We start from the raw sequence: 23,296 nt of genomic DNA, 5'->3' as shown, positions 1-23,296 counted from the left end.
AGCCTATTTGGCTTACCATCTGCAGGAGGCATACATCACTGGATTCATCATTGTCTTGAAATAAGTTAGGCAAGAGGTATGGGCAACATCATCACATTAAACAGTAAGACAGGGGATACTACATGTACTCCTCTCTATCTGCATTAACTGTATGTTAAACAAGAACATAGCTAGCAACTTCAAACTGAGATTATCACTGTGGCAATCTTCACCCCCCCCAAAAAAAAGACATGTAACACAGAATTGAACCTGATCAACTTCTTTGAGGCAGTCACCAAAGCCATACACAAGGGTAAGGTGGTTCACACAGCCTATCTTGACCTTGCAGCTTTTGACACCATCCCCCATTCTGGAATTACAGCTAAACTCACTAAACTAGGTATAAATCCTTACGTCACAAGATAGGTTGCCAACTGGCACACTGACAGAACCCATACTGTAAAAGTTGCAGACTCCAAATCTGACTTCAAACCAGTGACAAGTGGAGTACCATAGGGTTCAGTCCTGGGACCTCTCCTGTTTGGTATCTACTTCTCTGAAGTACAGACTAACACAGAAGGCCTTTGGCTAATGAAGTTCACAGATGACTGCAAACTAAGAGACATAGTCGAGTCCCCAAATGATGTGGACATCCTACAGAAGGGCCTCATTGAGACAGATGTCTGGTGTCAGAGCCATGGCCTCAAGCTCAATGCCAAAAAGTGCATTGTCATCCCCTTTGGTAAGAACTCTGTATCCATGAACTACCACATAGGGGGCAGTCTACTTAATGCCGAATGTGTAATAAGAGACCTTGGGACCCAGGTGGACAGTAGTCTCTCCTTTGATAATTACATCACCACAGAAGTCAGAAAATCCTTCTACATTGCAAACCTCATCACAAAAAGGTTTCTCATCCAGGAAAAAAAGAGGTAATTGTTCCCCCTCTATTTGACACTCATTAGACCCATTATAGAGTACAACGCCCCTTTGGAATGTATCTCACAAGACATCTGCAGCAGCTGGAAACGCCATAGAAATACCTCACATGAGGATTACTGGCCTCAGACAGATGCCCTACACTGACCATCTCAAAAAACTCCAGCCTTACTCCATAGTATATCGCCTACTTCAAGGTGAACTCTGCCTGACATATAAAGCTATGTCACACCCAGAGCTGCTGGACATGCTACACCTAAAGAAATCCCAGTCTCTCTGAGCTACACGCCCTAGGAACCTAAACCTTGTCACCACAATAAACAGGACATGCTGGAGGGATAGATTCCTATCCCAGAGACTTACCATACTCTGGAACAAGCTACCCATCTATGTCAAGCAAAGTTCCTCATAAGCACTCTTCAAGAAAAATCTTGATGAGTGGATGGAAAATAGGAAATACACCCCGTGGATCACTTCTGTGGCTTTGCTCGACAGGGGCACAGGAAAATAACTTTCTTGGGTGGAATAAGCCAGGGAACCTTGTTGGCTAGGCTTACGTAGGCCCTTGGGCTGATAGCCTGGTACCTACCTATAAGAAGTAACTTTTATTTCTATTGTTTTACTATACAACAGCATTCAACTGATCATATAACAAAGCCTACCAGGAAGCTCTTCCTTGGACTCAGGAGAAGTGGTGCCCATGTCAAGTACATGCTGTGGTCCACTCTGCTGTGAACTGTCATGTTGGAGGATATTTGCCAGGAACTCTTCACTGAGGGTGAGAGATGGTTCTATAGCAGACCCTTTGGTCTCAGGCAACAGCAGTTGGATGCCGCCATGCAGAGGTAATCATGTCAGTAGCCCTGTGGTGCACCTGCTCATATGTCCAGCTGTGGCTGCTCCCAGAATTAAGCCAGGGAACCTTGTTGGCTAGGCTTACTTAGGCCCTTGGGCCGATAGCCTAGTACCTACCTGTAAGAAGTAACTTTTATTTCTATTGTTTTACTATACAACATCATTCAACTGATCATATAACAAAGCCTACCTGGAAGCTCTTCCTGGGACTCAGGAGAAGTGCTACCCATGTCAAGTACATGCTGTGGTCCACTCTGTTGTGAACTGTCATGTTGGAGGATATTTGCCAGGAACTCTTCATTGAGGGTGAGAGATGGTTCTATAGCAGACCCTTTGGTTTCGGGCAACAGCAGTTGGATGCCTCCATGCATAGGTAATCATGTCAGTAGCCCTGTGGTGCACCTGCTCATATATCCAGCTGTGGCTGCTCACAGAATTGATGTTGGAAATAATCTGCTGCCATACTCATGGTCTTTCTTGCATATTGGGAAAACCCCTTCCCAGTAGGAATGTCCCATTTTGATGGAGAATGTGAACAATAATATTGTTCTCTGCTTCACTAAAGGGGAGTCTCCATCTCATTGACATTTTGTGTCCTAAAAGACAACAGAATGATAATGCTCATAAGCATCACATAACTACAAAGTAGCTATTTGCAGATAAAACAGTAAATGTAGGCAGTCAGTAGTAGCCACTGGAAAATCATAAAACACACTGCAGATGTGAAACACTAACAACAGGTAGGATGCAAAACAAGGAGAGTAGCAAGAGCAACATATCATTGATGTGCCATGACAGTAACTCAGCCTTGCCCCCCTCAAAAGAATAGTCCATTCTAGTTTGTGAAATAACAGTGACTTTTCTTTGCTCCCCCCACCTATAAAAGAACAGGCACATGAACCATTTTGCTATTAAAACATACCTGAAATTCTAAACATACTTTCAAAGGACCTGCCCCTGAAACATTTGTGCATATGTATCACACAGCTTTATTTTTTCAAGTATTGTCAGACATTTGTACCTCTGAAATGGCTTGACAAATGTGGCCATCCCATCATTTCACTTCTAATTAATGCATACATATAGTGTAAAAGCCTTTGCTTCACATTATTCATTAATATATTCCAGCATATGCATTATGTAGGTAACAAAATATGCACATACTTCCTGGAGTTCAATACTCCTCTGTAAAGATATCTTTGGAAATATTTTGCTTTTGTGAAGTCCTGCAAACTGAAGTCAATCAGTTTGGCTAGCTACACATTTGCTTTTTATAACTGAGTAGTTAACTAATGGATTGCAGCTGTCTTAATCTCTGTTTCAAAGATGCTAATTACAGCATAATCAGCTGAATTGAATTTTAATCAACCAACCTGGTGGAGCTATTCAACAAGTTATAAAGCAATCATGTAGTCTTTGTGCTGTTTTTTCCTGTGTATTTCAAAAGTAGTGGAGTACAGATAAAGAAAGTCTGCACAGACAGAATTGTTGGAACTGATGCTGCTTAGCTCCATTTGTATGTGCTACAGGCTACAGACAATGCTGCTGCTGCTACCTCTAGGCCTACGGCCAAGATAGAGAAGAGTTTTCAGACAAGATTTAACTTATCACAACATACATGACATGGACATTGCAGAATGCTACAGGGTGGACAGGGATATAATACAGGAGCTCTGTGACTTCTGTCAGCCTCAACTCAGAGCCAGAGCCTTTACCTCTCCATGTATTGGTTGTGTATTGCTTGCATTACAGTCAGCCCTGAACTAACACTGCTGCATTTACAAGGTAAGTCCTGAACTTGTATTGTATTGTATAATAATATTATGTCATATCCTTATATTTCATCACTAGGTGCAGTAAGCAAGTAAAATGTGGGAGGCTTGTACACAAATTAATGTAACGTGACAGCAGAGAGGTATTTGACTTGTATGTGTCCATTAGCACATAGTAGGCCTCAGGCAGCAAAGATTCAGACATTGATACCTCCCCAAAGTAGTGATGATCACTGTATACCCTCAGTTTAGCCTCATACATTTGTAAAGGGAAATAATTACAGAGAGAAGTTAGAAAGTAATGAGATAAACTGCAGTTTTGTACTTCAAAACCCTAATGAGATCAAACAGGCAGGATGCAAAACAAGGAGAGTAACAAGAGCAACATATCCTTGTTTGTGCCATAACAGTAGCTCAGCCTGGGTCCACCCCCCTTGAAAGAACAGTGTACCCTTGCATGTGCCATAACAGGAACCCACATTTGCTACCCGCCCAAAAGGGCAGTCTATGCTTGTTTGTGCCATCCAACCTGCCTTTCAGTTAATGGCAAATGCATATCATAGTATTCACAGTTAATATCCTCATACATTTTAAGGTAAATGGTATAGAATGGTGTACACACTGCATGCCTTGGAGTACTGGTCAGATAACTGATGAATGACCAAGAAACACAGAAAGGTAAGACAGAGCTGTATTTTTGCAAGGAATAATCATAACAGGTTGTGTGATCACTAAATGCACTACATCTGAATATATTAAATTGAATACATTGACAAATAACAGGTTATGCCTTAATATTAGTGTATCAGTGTATATTCAGATGCAGTTGGTTGTGTGAGAAATTACTTCATTTATTTGCTGCAAAGCCATTTGTGTAGCAAAGATGGATAAGGCAGTCATCCTGTTTTCTGAAGGTGCATTGGAGTGAGAGTTGAGATCCAGAAATATGTAGTCATATCTCATGTGTACTAACATTTTCTTCTGTGTATGTCATAGATTAATTTACCTCATTTCAAAATTTTCTCCATTTTTTAATTTTATTTATTTATTTTTTGGGGGCCACTAGTTTCCCGATGTGCCACTTACACAAACATGTTTGGCTATGCTCATCTGGTTTGCACATATAGTGACAGTGCACAAACTGGTTGAATGCACCACCCTGATAGCAGACAGGACCCAGACAGCCACACACATAAATCAGATACATTCAATTAAGACTGTTGGCCATCACGCAAACACAATGCCAGGCAGTGCGCACCCACGAGCACTGTGTTTATGCAATGGTAAATGATATGCAACACTTTCAAATGTTGGAAAACTGAAAAGTGTGCAGTAAGTGCTATACTTGCAATTGACATGAAAACATCATTCTATATTGGTCTTGATCTGTAATAGGCATGGCAGGTGATTGTGGAGAAGTTTTGAGATTCCATGCCCAGAGACTGGGTGTTCAGTAGTCCAAATTGTTTGTTGGATTCCTAGTGAATGAACATAGGCCCAGGCTTTTGCACAGATACTATCATGGCTCAGATTACAAGTCAGAGGTATGGAATAGTCTTGCCTGGGCTTTTAACAGTGCTATCAGTATCCCCTGAACTGGTGAACAATGTAGGAATCTCTACAGAGTCCTCAGGATGAGGAAGAGGGATATCCCCGACCATTGGATCAAGGAATGTAGGACTTGGGACACCCCAAGGATCTGTAAGTATCACTTACAGAGACTACTTGTAAGAGTTAAAAGCTGGATATAGTCAAGATTGGTATTCATAATGGTATTCTGTTCTGTTTTTTCCTTAGCCATCACAGACCGAGAACTAAATACATGAACCCATGCCACTAGATTTGCACTGATGCGAGAAGCATGTGGTACGTATGCATTCAAACAGTATTGTTATTTTAGCCATAAAAGCAAACACACCCTTACTGGTTTATTATACAGTTGTATCAAATTGAGCATTCATCTCTCAACTATAACAGGAAAGTATGCATGGAGGGTGAAACAACAGTTCACTATTACAGAGTAGTCAGAAGTTATGGGTTCAAAAGTCACACTTCCCAAAGATAAGGTAATGTTAAGTTTTCATTGATATTGCAATGTAACATCAATGCTGTAAAGCAATGGCACCAATGGCCTGCTGTAAACTGTAATCAGTATAATTGGAACATGCACATATGCATGAATTGAGCAACAGGTGTATTTTAGAGACTTAATAGCAAATGTCAGTCTTACTGCTGTTGCATACACCTGCTACTTAACTGAATCTCTGGCTGCAAGTATTAATTCACTTAATGGAGCGATAAGTTCCTTTTTTGGCCATATGGTACTGGTTCCAAATACAGCTGTAGTTAATACATTATACTACTTTTTTAGTAACATTGCTTATCAATAGCGCATTGTGCACCATCCCACACTAATGCCTTATAAAAATGAAATGGGTATCTCGCAATAATACTTTATAAAACATTACTGGAGATTGTGCAATGCTGCTACATACAGAATTATTGGAGAAGATGCAACACTGGTGATATGAGGAACAAGCACTGGGGAGTACAAAGGTAAATCCTTGCTAAACTGTGTCACTTACTACTGATTGTATAAAATGCATCTGCTACCTAAGCGATTCTGTGGCAGTACGTGTTAGGCATTGTTGTTGGAGGCAGATGTTACTGGGTTAGAATATGGGTGCAAGTAGCAATTTTAGAAGTGTGTGAGATACTTTAAATATATTTATTTATATTGCTGCCATTTACCTTTGCTTCACATTGGCACATGATACGCAGCATCACGCAATCATTCTTTAAATAAAAGAAATCAGGAAGACAGAAAACTGGTAAACTGAGGAGTAAGAAGGGGAAAAAACAAAGTGAAAGGAAGGCAGGAATGTGTAGGAAGGATGAAGGAAAGAACCACACTATCCATTTCTTCAACAACAAAGCATGATCATATATGTAAAACATTAGCTGAATATGAACTGTCACCTCCAGAGAGAGGGGTGACCCACAACACAAAAATGTTGTATAGCCAATTGGACCAAATGAAGTGTGTCATTAATTTCAAATAAAGAAATCACTTGGCCATCCCCGTGTGTTCGCCCTTTCCTCAATGTAGACAATCTCAGAGTTGGTATATTTAGTTGGGGGGGTGTGGGGGGGTGAAGCCCCTAACCACATTGTTATGTTTTAAAGTTTGTGTGTGTGTGTGTGTGTGTTTGTGTGTGTGTGTTTGTGCTAGCAGTTTCTTTCCCAGGTAAAGAAACCGCTGTTTTGAGCATATGCTCTTTAGTGCATTTGCTCATTATGTGTCGACCAAGAGGTGTTCGCTGAAACACCTCTTCGGTCTTTTAATATAGACCCATATATGTGTGTGTGTGTGTGTGTGTGTGTGTGTGTGTGTGTGTGTGTGTGTGTGTGTGTGTGTGTGTGTCTGTGTGTGTGTGTTTTTATATATATATATACATATATATATATATATATATATATATATACATGCGTGTGTGTGTGTGTGTGTGTGTGTGTGTGTGTGTGTGTGTGTGTGTGTGTGTGTGTGTGTGCGCGTGTGTATTGCGTTTGCACATTGGATCCACATTCTGAACCTCTCACTGCAAAACATTTGACCAAAGGCACTGTTAATGGGGGTGAAGGGGCCCAAAATAAGTATCTCTTGTAATTATTGACATCATCCCCTCTTCCACAGCTGAGCAGATCTGCCTTGCAACACAATAACCAGTACTTGCAAGTCTCAAACCCATGACCCTGCACAACATAGCCACAGCAAGTTACCAGAAAGCCATCTCAGCAGTAAGATGTCAGGATGATATCACTAACATATCATGCAGAACAGTCTGTCTCCCATAGGGAATGTACAATGTGAAAGCAGTAAACATTCCAATTATACATACACACACACACACACACACATATATATATATATATATATATATATATATATATATATATATATATATATATATGTCTATACACATACATACACATATACATATATTACTATGTATAGATATGTATAGGAAGATACATATTTAGAGGGTGCACAGCATATCAAACAGCCAGTATTCCTACAGTTCCCACCTTTTAACATGGCCAGTGTTTGATTCTTTCATGCAAAAGACAGTTATTGCATGCAACATATACCCACAGACAATACAAAGGATATGACACCTCACACAAGTTTGCATACATAGAAATTTTTATTTGTGCACTATTTCAGTTGTATATGCCATTTCTTATAGGAGTTAGGTGTTTGAAATACATAATAACTGAGTAATGCAACTCTCAAACAACGCATTTGATACAGCAATCTGAAAACATAAGATATGCTACTGTCCAGGCTAAGTCCTTCGATTAGTACAACAGTAAAAAAAAAAAAAAACACTTGCCTTAACGATAAGAACCAATCAACACTTATTAATTACAGATGTAGTTCTGCAGCCTCCAAAAGCACTCTGTACTCAACCCCTAGGGGGAAAAGAATTAAGTTGTCACAATGAAAATGTATCTGTTACATAACAATGCTTAACCTAAAACATCACTATCACACTGACAAACAGAACTGTCTGTAAGACAGTAAGCTCTAGCCCACCACTGTTCCCATGGTGAAATGTATGGAAATGTACAGCCATATACCTTAATGTGTATTACTACTGATATCCCTCACATGTTGTAACAGCCTAGGTTAAAAACAATTCATACTCCTCCCTCATAAAATGTCTTACAAGGGCATATAACAGTGTTTTATATACACTGACCTCTGGACTGTACAAGATCACACATGTTTTGTCCAGCTGTAACCCTCATATATATGGACCCTACCCCACAATATATGTGGGAGTCCACAACATCACTGGAAGGATAGCAGGAATGCCAGTACTAAATAATGGTACGCCACTACTTAACAAACTCTTACTGCATGGCATCTGGACAAAGCCTGGTATATAGGTGGAGGGCAGACGCTGGAACACAGGGACATAGTTGCAATATTGCTGTTATACATTGTGAATGTTGCTGGTGTTACATGATTGCTTGCAACATACCCTTACTCAAGAAGAGTCTATATTAGATTACCGAACGCTTAGGTAAGTGAATGGTGATTAATTGACCCCATGTAAGCGAAAGCTTACAAAACCGAACTGTCATAAAATAAATAATAAAGATAATTTATGTAAGAGATGTAATGTAGAAATTAATGCTGACTGGGCTCATATGTTTTATGACTGTATAAAATTGAAAGAATACTGGAAGTCAATTAATGAATTTTTGCAGGCTCTTTTTACAGATAATTTCATTATTTCTAAATCTCTTATATTATTCAACACACCTGTACCTCAAAGTGTTAAAAAGGTCAAGCTTCCCTTGTTATGGTCTATTCTAGCAGTGGCTAGGAAAATAATAACTAGAAATTGGATTTCAGATACACCTCCTTCGTTCAATGAATTAAAAATGTTATGAATATAGTGTGCCATATGGAAATAAACACAATTAGGACAAGAGCAAATAGAAAAACATCTTATTATATTGTATGGGATAATTTACAAAATTTGTTAAAAAAATTTTAATTTCAATAGCATGGTATTTTAGTTTAATTAATTGATCTGATTGTAGTGGATGTCTTTGTAAATACTTTAGTTGTTTTGTTGAATATTATAATAATACCTATTTTTAATTACTTGTATAAAATTGTTCTGATATTTCTCTTATATGTTAAAACAATAAACCTGTTTTAAAAAAAAAAAAAGCGAACTGTCAGAACAGCAATTTTTTTTCCAAGGGAAAAAATCGCTGTTCCAACAAAAAAAAAAAAAAAAAAAAAAACTAAGTACATTAAAACATGAGATTAAGTGGGGGCTTCGCCCCCACACCCACCTACTTAAATACACCAACTCTGAGACTGCACTACAGTGCCGAAAACGGCAAAGTACTGAAACGACCAAGCAAATTCTTTCCCAGGGAAAGAATTCACTTACATGCCGCTTCGATATTTTGCAGTTTCGGTTTTGTCAGTTCGACCAAGATGCATTCGAAAACATGCGTCTTTGGTCTGCTGATAGGAACCCCTCAGGAATATGAAGTCAGAAACACAAATGGATGTTACCATGTACTGATAGCACTCAATAGAGAGAATGTCAGTGATATGTTAGAGGTAAGACCTGTGTGGTGAACAGACAAAACATAACAGCCAGTTGTCTGGCCATCATGTGGATAGGCCCACAGTTGAGAGCTATGCAGACAAACTGCATTCCACGCAAAACTAGCAGGTACACACAAACCCTGTAAAACTAGCGGTATTCAATGCATATAACAGCAATACTCACACTGTCCATAGGTCTGGAACCTTATACAAACATGTAGTTGGCTTGTGTCTGCAAGTTCAGTTGTAAGAGGTATTACTACCTCTTGTCTGTTACACTGCTGCCCACACACAGGAAGGATTTCTTCTATACAGGAAAGGTAAAGGGACAGCGCACACATGATGTAGGCATTTATACTAGTGGGTTGCCATGACATTGGTAATTGGAAGTACTACACAGCTGGCTGCATGCAGTTAGCAAGTGGTGAACACCGATTTGTGTAGAGGCCATCACCTGATCATGAGCATCACCTACAAAATCCATGCTGCAACTTATTCAAACCATCTCAATCCCTGTAGTGGAGAGAGAGAGAGAGAGAGAGAGAGAGAGATACTACAAACCAAACCAAACCAAGATAAAATAAAACAAAGGACATATACAAGTGTACATAGCAGAGAGCACAATATTAAAACAGGTACGTGAAACATATATGCATATAATTGAATGTAGTACTTGGTCTGTAATAATGGGATAGATGATGTGGAAAGATATATATGTGCCATCAAGACTTGTTGCTGTAATGTTGCCCTACAGAAAAACTGCTATGGACATAGCATCTGGCCCTGTGGGCAGTGGGCCATACCTGTCAACTGTGCAGATCTGCACAGAATGAGAAGATGTAAGCCATTATAGCATGTATTCTGTACCTCAAGACATGTATATTATTGTGGCAAATAGCTGAAGGTGGAAGTAATGAAGTCATGATAGACACATGAGTTTTAGATCCCTCCACCTTCAGGACAGTCATGTCAACGTGAAATGTATCATGCACAAATTTCATAGGTTTGTAACAGGTTTACCCACAATCTGTCCCTGTATTCCCCCCCTAATGTTAGGCTGTGTCCACGTGTGACCTTTTTCTGTTTTGTAGCAAGGCAGAATAGTGCAGCTGTGGAAGGAGTTTTAGAGAGTGTGGACCTGATGTCTGAATGCACACTATATATATATATATATATATATATATATATATATAGATACACATGTATATGTCTACATGTATACAAACACACACACACATACACACACACACACACACACACACACACACACACATATATGTGTGTGTGTGTGTGTGTGTGTGTGTGTGTGTGTGTGTGTGTGTGTGTGTGTGTGTGTGTGTGTGGGTATATATATATATATATATATATATATATATATATTTAGATTCACTTCATAATCTCGAAATACTGAAATCCTGCATTTCAGTATCTCGAGACCATGAAGCCGAAAATCCATAAACCTGAAGCCCCAGAAGCGCGAATTTTAAAATTACGACTTCTACACTAAACATACTGCAGACACATACACAAACATACACATCCCTGCACATACACAAACACCTACCCTACATACAAGCAGGGGGGCAAGCACCCCTGCACCCCACATGTGGGGGGGCTGTGCCATCTATACCCCCCTACTTAAATATACTAACTCCAGGGTCGCACTACACAAACACACAAAAACATCACATTACTACATTCCCCTCGCACACACACATCACACTAAAAAAACACACAGACACACACTAAAGCCCCTACCCAAAACCTGTAAAACACAAACATTTACCTACATCTCCAACCACCCACTCACACAATGCAACACCAGAACCACTAATTCAAAATCTCTATACACACACACACACACACACACACACACACATATATATATATATATATATATATATATATATATATATACATACAGTTGTAAGGGGGTGCGAAATGGACAGTCATGTCTGGTGTGAAATTTATATTGGGAACACATTGCCTTTTGTTTGCGAAGATGAAAGTGGGATGTTGGGGAAGGATAGTAGGTATATTTGGGGAGGTAGGTTGGGTTGGAAGACAGACAAGACAGCATACAGGGGCGGTATCTGGCATGTGTTGGGTAAACACTTTGGATGGGGAGGGGTGTTTGGAAAGTTGAAGCCCATGAGCCCCCAAATGGAAACAGTGGGACTAAGGTCCCTACCCATGGGCAGTCACCACTGCACCTTCATGGCCCTGAAGGTTGCTGAACTGGGTGCTGAGCAGGAGAAGCATGCAGACTCTGTAATTGTGTATTGAGGGCCTCAAGGTGGTGTAGCAGATCCCCCAATTCTCTGTGGAGCTCCCTGTGCACCAGACCCTGGAGCTGACTTCAGGTGACAGGATCTTGTCTGTGTGTGTGCTCCTGGAATGGGACAAGCACCATCCTCTGAGGTGGTTCCACCTGAAGGTAGTGCAGGACCAACAGATGAGGTCCCAGGGTGGGTCCCAGATGTGCTGTGGCCTGGTAACATGTCCAGATGAGGTGGGAGAGGTGGTTCTGCTGGGAACAGTCTTCCCAAACATGCTATCATGTCACAGTTTTAGAATATATGTGGATAGTATTAGTCCACACAATCCAGGATTAGTTATAACAGCATGCATAGATATCCCCATTAACACAAAACACCAGATTTGGAGCAGTCATATAGCAAACAAAACACATGCATATATGGAACCATAGTGGATCTTACAATGGCATGCAGGTGACATTGTTAGCAACAGGACACCAATGATAGTGTTTCATCATGGAACATGACTAGAAACTCATTTCAATATTTGTCATACAATATAATATATGTCCCAAAAGTAGGTTTCGGAGTAAACATACCCATTGAATTGTGTGTTCAGATTATTGTTGCAGATATGGTGGGGGGCCAGAAATATCAATTAACAACTATTATATCCTTTCAGTATGAGGTCCACAGACCTATGTTTCTCTTTATGTCTTTCAGGTACCATGTCTAAACAGTGCCTTCCAGTGTATTCCCCTCAGGAAAATGATGTTATCATTAACTACCTGGTGCAGCACCAGCAAACCCTCTTTGGCCGTACAGCCTATGATTTGCAGGAGAGGACTACCCTGTGGAACAAGCTCGTTCATAGTGTAAATGATGTTGGCCTGCATAACCGCAGTTATGAGCAGGTCCGACAATGCTGCACTGATCTTATCCGCCATGCCTGTCAGTGTGCTGCTGTAGTTAGGAAGGACCAGCTAGCCACAGGTGGGGGTCATGCCATCCAGCCCTCCCTGACACATGCTGAGGAGCTCCTCGCCAGCCTTGGGGCACCTGCCTGCCAACAAAGCCAAGAACCAGCTGATAGCATCGTGAAGGTGGTTGCTACCCACACAATAGATGAGGAACGTGCAGGTAAGGCCATAGGGAACATCAGTAGACCACTGTTGCTTATCCATCTGCATCTGTAAATTTTCATCATGCATATGTCAGATAAAATATATATAGTCCATTGCTGCAGTGTAGTAATGAACAGATGTGCATAATCTGTAGTATTGTGAGTTTGTACTGTTGATGTACCAAAATGCTGCTCCCACCCTGTACCAGTGCCACAGGTGTCACTACTGACATCACATCTCTCACACAACTATGTAGGACACCCTGATATATCTCTGGAGCAGCAGCCTGTAGCTGGTGAGTATAGTGTGCTTTGTTCAGGTTTGCAATACACTGGACATGTTATGGCCATGGTATTTGCCATGCACACATTTAACACACCTACCCATAATGCATGTTGTACATGTTCACTTATTATTGCTGTTAACTGCACTGCATCACAGTGGTCACTGTGGTGGCATATCTGAAGGGTATGTAAGAGCCCTGCAATATAACTAATAACCTGTCATTGCAAGATGTGTGCACAGAGATGAACATAATGGTGGGACAAATGGCCTACAGTAGGAACACGTCTGAAACATCACCCTTATACAGTGGCTACAACAGTGTATATACCACTATTACAATGGCAACTGTTACAGATCTACACAACGGCATATCACAATACCACATTCCACAACCCTTACAACCTGTAATGTGATCCTAACATGACCAATGGATGTGTAAAATGGAATCCTATGTTAGGACAGCAAATATGGGGAATACATACCTTAACAAACACTGGAAGCATACGTGTGCACACAATCCAAATAACATATTGTGGAAGCAGCTTTTGAGGTACTGACAGCATTCACTCTTCATGAGTGTGCACCTTCCATCAAGTACAGGTCCTCAATGTCACACCAAGAAATGGTCTGCTGTCCAAGATGTATGTCCATGACATTTCACCTGCAACAAAGGCAGCCGTAGCTTGCACACATCTTACAAACCATGAAATGGATCCCATATCTAAACAGGTAGCACTCAGAAGTGGGAGATGTAGTCTTACCTCACCATTGCATAAACCAAGGCAAACAGTGCAGACAGTCATGTATGTGACGAGGAAGTATGGGACAACATTAATGTAGAAAATAAACAGATGGCCATCCAAGACAGATGATGACACATGTTGGAAACTGGTCATGGAGGCTGCCTATAAAAAAATGCTGCAACATTGAGGGAGTTGCAGGAATTTCTAGCAAGTACTGGCTGTGCAGTACCTGTGTCAACAATAGCCTGGACTGTGCATAAGTGTGGCCTATGGCTTAGTGTAATCAGATGGGAAAGTTGTTCCACAGGAAACATCATCCAGGACTCTCTACAGGAAACATATGCATAACATCAAAAGTCCCCCCAAAGGCATGTGTTGCAATGTGTAATGGTGTACTAAGACCAAGTCTGAAACCTGAAGACAGTATTAATAAAGATACATGTGCTGCACAAGCAACACCTCACTCCACCTCAGGCCCACCATCCCCATCTGTACCTTGCTGGTACCAGTGTACACCTGTATGTTTGCCATTCATTAGCAGGAACTAGGTCGGTACACACAGTGTTCTGAATTTGGAACACTGCAAAATGGCACTCATGTGTGACCCATAGTTGTCAAGCATCTGCAAAAAGACTGAGGATAGGGAGGGGGTGTCATCCTGAAACACAACAGTGAACTGAAGCAGACATCCAATGCTCACTAAGAATGGCTGTATCTACATACAGTCAAGGTCATGAATTGTGGCAGACATAACCCTGACTCCACAGCAATATTGAAGGCACTGTGTGACCTTCAAGGGCTGTAGACATGAGTTGACCTTGAAATCTGGCAGAGTTGGGAGGCATTTGTAGGGTGGCGTGACCAAATACTGGCAAGTGCAGATGAGCCATGCTAGTATACCCCTTCCAGGAATAGTGACTGCTGTAGTACACTTAACAGTTGATGCAGCAAACCATCATGTTAAGGGTGTGCACACTTATGCACACACATATTGTATGCATCTCAATCAGCATCTGCACAACTAACACATTTTTTTGATACTGCATTTGATTGGACAGGTCATATATCACATATCAGGTTTGTGTAATGTTAACATATGCAGTATTGTGGCCCCATGGCATATCAGAGAAGAGGGTGCCATGTCAATAAGGGTGTGTACACTTCTCATAGCCACAGTAAGCTTAAAGGTTGTCAGTGTAATTGTATTTTCTTGCTCATACATGCACTGCTGATGATGAGATCTGCAAATCAGACATCAGGCATTCACTACTGACATCTGTCCTCATATCATCCAAGGTATGTGTTGGACAAACACGCAGAGGCTGTGAGCAACAGAGCAAATATAACTGACACACATATACACATTCAGCAATGGTGTGCATACTCATGAGATATGGTGCACAGTACATGCCAGGGTGCTGAACAGGTACACAGCAGTACTGTGTACATGGGTGCAGTGTGTTCCAGGGGAAGGGACATCACCTACTAACACAACTCATGCATCACAGAGATGTATAATGTTGGTAACAGGGATTGACTGTAGCTGCATATGTCATGCATGTTGACAGTTGAGTAATGAGAGGTCTGTGTGCAATATCTTTGTGCAACCTTAAGTGTAAGAGTGTGTGTGTGTGTGTGTGTGTGTGTGTGTGTGTGTGTGTGTGTGTGTGTGTGTGTGTGTGTGTGTGTGTGCGAGCGTGTGTACAGTTAAGCAATAATGTACAGATTTTAAAGTGCATTTCTTGTTTTCCCCCTAACAGATGGCAAGGTGGGTCAGGGTCCCTCCTGCAGGCAAGCAGATGTTAGTGTCCATACAGACTCTGACAATGTTGATAAGTATGGTGAGGCATAGGCAGGGATGTCAGGGGCGGAAGCTTTGCCATCGGTTGACATCCCACTGTTATCCACCCCATCCGCACACACAGTCACATCGCCTAAACATACCCCATCAACAGTGGCCATAGATGAGGGACAATTGGCAGGTGGTGGCATGGGACAGAACAGTGTGGTGACTATGGCAATTGTGTCTGGGCACAGCAGCCATAGATGGATGACCAGCGAGGTACCACAAAGGCAGATGTACAGGGGTGCTTGTAGGAGGGCTGCTGGTCATTATGCCCCTGGCAGAAGTGCCACAGCAGGTGTCACCAGACACATGCTTCAGGCCATCATGAAGGCACAGGCACATATGGAATGTTATACCAGACAGGGTCTGAGGCTCCAGATGGCTACTCATTCTGCTGTTATTGACAACATCCGTGATCTTGCAGGTTACCACCGTTATTTTGCAGAGGTCCTGGATAGACGGTTGGGTGAGATGGTGGGAATCCTTGACCGTGCAATGTCTGTGCTTGAGCATATGGTGGGAGTAGTGTGACAGCCAAGGGGGCGTAGGTCATCAGCACCAACAGGTGGAGTTCTACGTGGACGTGCAACAAGTCAGAGCTGCTTCCGTAGTGGCAGCATCAGCACTGCAGGGGTGGGTGCTGTCCACACCACAATATAGCAGGCCACGTGTATGTGGCCCTGCCCAGTCCCAAGAGGGACCTGGATCCAGCGGACATTTGTCATCATCAGGGGAGAGTACCATATCTGGCCTTGTACCTGGTAGTACCTGTGGAACTTCTGGCAGGCACTGTTCTCATGTCGGTGGCCAGAGATGATGAACTGCACACCCTGCCATGTACGGTTTGCAGCTGTCCAACAAACCCCTGTATAGAAGAAAAAAACAGCCAAATCCTACTCCTCCTGGAGCCAGGACTAAAATCCCAAAGACAAGTCAAGGCAAATCCAATGATCGTAAAAGTAAAAACTGAAGATGTATAAAATAATCCAAGACACGTAGTCTCCAGTCCTGGTTTCAAAAAACACCGCCAAAAGCCACATATGTAGTACGTGCTCAGCGTGGCTAGATAATTGACTAAGTTAAAGAAATAGTACTTCAAAACCAGGCTGCACGTGCATCAAACGTCGTAATAGAAGCATATATAAAGAATCACTTGTATTACAGTTTTGATTAAAACACTGTTAACATATTCTCATTCAATGTCATTGTTGTTAACTATTCTAGCGCTCTAATTATAAAAAGATATTTGAATAAGTTTAAAAATGTAAAAAATATATATATACATTTGTATAAACAAAAATTAAACAAAAATTAAACCACCTATATAACTTCCCTATTATATCTAATATAATTCTATATCTAAAATGTGCAAGTATAAAATTCAACAGAACAGACAGGAAAAAAAATATATATGAATATATATAAGCAAGCAGCATTATTGCCTCTAGTTTAATATATTAATAATTAATAGTCAACAACACTTAGTTTAATCCTATTATATACAGGCAGCCACCAAAGGCCAAAAACAATAAAGTAAATTTACTAAAAGTTTTTTTTATATTTGAAAAGACTTGTCTATGCTTTAAGGTTATCTCATATAATTCCTCATCTTTAAAATGCAGGAGATATTGCAATGTTCATTCAACCCTGGAACACAAAATGAGTTCAACAGGAGTTGCCATTCCAGTTCTCGATTTTCAAGTATTAAACTAACTGGTCCTCCTCTCATGGTTTGTGATACTTGGTCAATAGCGAGGAAACTGAAACTATGTCCTTCATGTTTGATACAGTGTTTTGCTAAAGCATTTTCACTTTTCTTAGTTTTAATCGCGTACAGGTGTTCATAAATTCTATCATGTAGTTTTCGATCGGTTTTCCCTACATAATATGCATCACAACAGTTACAACAGTTAGTTGCCCTGTATAGGGCAGCCACATGGCAGAACTGTGTGCATGCATACACACACACACACACACACACACACACACACACACACACACACACACACACACACACATCACCAACACAGCTAGGGCAACCCCATACCTACGCACACCACATCCACACGGCCCAATTAATAATTAAACCCCCTAACACACATACATGATGTCAACCAAACAGCTCAGCCTAGGTCTCTGGCAACCCACAACACACCATGTGCATATGATGATACCTGTGCCACATCCCTGTCATCCATAACATCGATGCAAGGACAGGCTAATATGGTTCTCATGCACAGGGTGAATGTACTAAGGTGCACTAATGTAATGCTGTGTAACATGTTTTCAGCAGTAAAGTTCAATGCTTACATGTGAAAGGCAGATCATGCCTCCTGAACCTGATTGACTTCATTGAGGCAGTCACCAAAGCCGTGGATGAGAGTAAGGTGGTTCCCACAGCCTATCTTGACCTCGCCAAGGCTTTCAACACCATCCCCCCATTCTGGAATTATAGCTAAACTCACTAAACTAGGTATAAATCCCTACGTCACAAGATGGGTTCCCAACTGGCTCACTGACTGAACCCACACTGTAAAAGTTGTAGACTCTAAATCTGACCTCAAAGCAGTGACAAGTGGAGTACAACATGGTTCCGTCCTGGGACCTCTCCTGTTTGGTATCTACTTCTCTGAAGTACAAGCTAACACAGAAGGCCTCTGGCTAATGAAGTTCGCAGATGACTGCAAACTAGGAGCCATAATCAAGTCCTCAAATGATGTGGACATCCTACAGAAGGGCCTCACTGAGACAGATGTCTGGTGTCAGAGCCATGGCCTCAAGCTCAGTGCCAAAAAGTGCAGTGTCGTCCCCTTTGGTAGAAACTCTGTACCCATGAACTACCACATAGGCAGAAATCTACTTAACACTGAATGCATGATAAGAGATCTTGGGACCCAGGTGGATAGTAGTCTCTCCTTTGATAGTCATATTGCCACAGTAGCCAGGAAGTCCTTTTATATGGCACACCTCACCATAAAAGGGTTCTCATCCAGGAAAAAAGAGGTCATTGTTCCCCTCTACTCGTCACTCATTAGACCCATTATAGAGTACAATTCCCCTTTTGGAATGTACCTCACAAGACATCTGCAGCAGCTGGAAAGGCCACAGAAGTACCTCACAAAGAGGACTACTGGCCTCAAACAAATGCCCTAGATTGACCGCCTCAAAAAACTCCAGCTTTACTCCGTAGCATATCGCCTACTCCAAGGTGATCTCTGCCTAACATATAAAGCTATGTCAAACCCAAAACTGTTGGACATGCTACACCTAAAGAAATCCCAATCCTTCCAAGCTACATGCTCTAGGGATCTAAACCTTGTCACCAGAATAAAGAGAACATGCTGAAGGGATAGATTCCTGTCCCAGAGACTTCCTATACTCTGGAACAAGCTACCCATCTATGTCAAGCAAAGTTTTTCATGAGCACTCTTCAGGAAAAATCTTGATGAGTGGATGAGAAATAGGAAATACACCCCAGGGATCACTTCTGTGTCTCTGCTAGACAGTGGCACAGGAAAATAATCCTCTTGGGTGACATAAGCTATGGAACCTTGCTGGCTAGGCTTACATAGGCCCTGTGGTTGATAGCCTAGTACCTACCTATGAACCTATGTCAGGATGTGTAGCTGCCCAGCCATGATGCATTATAGCTGTTATTAACACTGACTGATTGTGGTCTCCATAATGTATTCAGTTTGTGTTGTAGGTGTCTATGTGTCAGCAGGGTGTTGGTCTGGTGTTGGTTCCTACAAGGGGGTATGGCATTGTGGTGACACCTTGACTGTGTCATATCCTGTGTACAGCTGTACACAAAATAACAGCTCTGTATAACAGTTACTGCATGTGCCACATGGCTGATAGCTCTGAGGGGTGTATACAGGTGAATGCATGGTGGCTGATGTCAGCAGCCCTTCTACCCTTCTACAGTGGGCAATTGTAAGTGTACTGGGTGATACACACCGCATATTTTTCTATAACATGCACACACACACATACACACACACACACACACACACACACACACACACACACACACACACACACGCACACACACACACACACACACACACTTTGGTGTTGATTAAATACACAGAGAATACTGTACACATGGATGTATTTACTTTTGTAGTGAACCCATTTTAGCCTATGTAATTCCACCAAGACAAAATAGGCACAACATCACATCAGTAAATACTCTGCTAGTTTAATGTCATTGACGATGGTACTGGCAGGGTATATGTCCTCTTTCCCAAAGTAATGCAATCCTCGACTTGGTAAACATAGGTGTGCTGGTGTGGGTGGCACAGCCCTACACTTTGGAGGGTTGGGGGTGGTGTAAAACCACAGATAGTGTGATTGCCAACTACTTAACCTGTTAATATAAACTGTACAATATTACAGCTAACTAAGCAGGGGGATACACACAGCAATAACCTTAATGATGGTGCCTGTGTCCACAAGATCCACACCCAACTATATATACCAACCCCAGTATTGATGTACACCTATACAGTGGGAAAGAGGACATTTACACATCTACTGCTAGTTCTGATGGAATGAGTTTCCACAAGATGATACCTTTGAACTGTTAGCATTTGCCAGTCAGTTCTCAGACAGATGACCTCCTGGGACATGTATTTTCTGCAAACTGAAGTTGATCCCTTCACATACACACACAGTCTTACTTGGAAACACTGAGAGTAGAACCCCTATCTTGGTATGTATTGCTACTAATGTGTGTGGCCTTAATTGCACACACCACACTGCTTTTAGGATAAGGTGTGTCCCAGGATTCTTATTAAGTGAAGAACATCACCAGGCCTTGTACAGTATGGTAATGGGGGATGTACTGGTTGTTTATGAACAATACATAGTGTGACATACTGTCATATACACCTTGACAAACACATAACAGTCATAGACACTTCTGAGACACCTGGGTTATCAGTGCTAGCTACCTTGTCAGTGAGTCCATTCTATTACAGATAATTTGCACACAGCACATGCATCATTGGGCTGGATAGTGTAATCAGTTACATGTATGGTTGATGGTGACAGTGGTCTCCATACAGTGGACCTTGGGACATGTACTGGGGGTACCATGGTGTAAAGACAATATACCCAGCACCCACACCCCACATTGGATATTTTACTCAATGAAACCCAGGATAAAACTCTGACATACCCACAATCACACATTGACCAGGACTGCAATACAACCCCTTGTCTAGCTCAAGAGTGCTACTGCAGGGATATGTATCTATTGCACATGACACAGGGATAGTAGGATGATGGTTTGTCATGGGTCTCCTACTATCAGCAACATCACTATCCCTTATACTGTATGGCAAGGTATATTGCATTTAGAGAATGTGACCGCAGAATGCTGTATCCTACAAATATGCACACTTGCACACATACATACACTTGCCAGGACTCAGAGGGTAACCCATGACTATCTACCCATTTGTACAACAGTGTTGTGCTGGTACTACAAGCTCCAAGTAGCCCATAGGGTGACGAGTGTAATAAGGTACATGTAATGTCCATTACAGCAGCAGCCATTTTTAACTATGGCAATGGGGGTGCAGTGGGTGAGAAGGCCCTCAGGGTATTATCAACTACAGGTTTACAAACACACAGACACTGTTATTCTCAGTAATGTAGATGTAGACTGACACATTTGTTCATACTGGGTTCCAAAGGTGCAGGTGTTCCTAGGTGTGTACCAGGGTATTGTCCATGGAGAGATGAGAAGAGTAGGGTGTGTGGGTACAGTGGTTTCATGCCAACTGCAATTTTTTAGCAGACCATCTATCAACTGATGCCATGTGAGTGATCCTCAGGGTGAGAGTTAAATGCAACATCCAATCATCTGATTTCCTCTTGTAGAGGGCCAGTGATGTGCTCCAATTGATATGTATGCAACATATATTACATAACATGGTCAGTGTCTGTCTTGGAGACCTGTAGCCAATCATGTTTTGTTGACTGTGGTAGTGTAGTTGAGGTATCCATGGCATGTAGTACATACAGGTTGGGGGTTCCTAGCTGTGGCATTCATAACACAGCTGGGCAGACATATCAGTGTCAGTCAAGCATAGATTGCCTGTAAGCGGCCAAGATGGATACCTGACATATGCACATCTCTACAAAGGAAAAACAGGCATCAGCTAGCCAATTGGTCAGGGGTGGCTTGTGCTCTAAGACTGCAGAACTGCAGCTCCACTCACCTGTAAAAAGGAATGAAAAAAACAACAAAAAAAAAACAAATCACGAAATCCCAAAACTCCATGCATGAGTGCTTGGAATTCTTGGAACTCACAAAACTCCAGACTGCTGTGTCTGGCAGTCCAGATAGGGGGAAAGGCATCTCTGCCCTGCAGATGCCCAGACATTTGTGCAGTGATGGATGACCACATAAAAAACTCCTGACTGCATCTTCTGCAAGCTGGAGCCTACTCATACAGGGAAAAGACCATTAGCCGTCTGCAGGCTGGAGCCTACTCTCACAGGGAAAGGGCCATTAGCTTGGACTCAGGTACTATGTGTAGCCAGGAAACCAGCCGTTAGCAGACAGGACTGAATTCAGGTACTATGTAGCTGTTAGCTTGAGACTGAGGTGTGTGTGTGTGTGTGTGTGTGTGTGTGTGTGTGTGTGTGTGTGTGTGTGTGTGTGTGTGTGTGTGTGTGTGTGTGTGTGTGTGTGTATAATGTGCCAGTTGCTATATACTGGTGGCTAGAGAGAACACATGGTATGGATAGAGAATACCTCAGGCTTGAACCCTGTACTGTGGCTACAATTGGTAAGGGGCCTGAATTCCCTACCCACCATCATTTGTAAAAAAAAAAAATGCAGATTTTTGCCTCATATTTTTTCTGTTCTGTTCCTGATAAAAGCTGTGGTTTCTGTATTTTCTTTTCCTTACGCAGTCTGTAGTGCAGTGGTAGCATTGTTGCCTAACAGCTGCAGGCTATTTGGTTTGAGTCTTGGCTTGGGTGCTTTCTGTGTGGATTCTGCATGTCCTCCCATCTTACAAAGACATGTGTCTGGAGTGTTTCTCCCTGGGCCACTGCTGAAAATTGGCTTTTGTTCCAAGTCAAACTTTCCTGGTTAATAAATGTAAAACTGGCTTTTGTTCCAAGACTTTCCTGGTTAACAAAAGTTAAATAAATAAAAATAACAGTCATTTGAATTTCAGACGTTATATTCTTCAGAAACTACATGGTAACACAAAACCTTTTATTCTAGCAATTGTCTAAGTTTATAAGATGGATATTTGAAATGTGTCCCTATTTTTCGGACTATATTCCCCCATTATTGGTTTTGTCCAGGTTTTTGTGCTAAGGTTG

Source organism: Protopterus annectens, chromosome 9.part0, assembly GCF_019279795.1.
Source record: "Protopterus annectens isolate FY-2018-M chromosome 9.part0, PAN1.0, whole genome shotgun sequence".
NCBI lineage: Eukaryota > Metazoa > Chordata > Ceratodontiformes > Protopteridae > Protopterus > Protopterus annectens.
Note: the sequence above shows the minus strand (reverse complement) of the source record.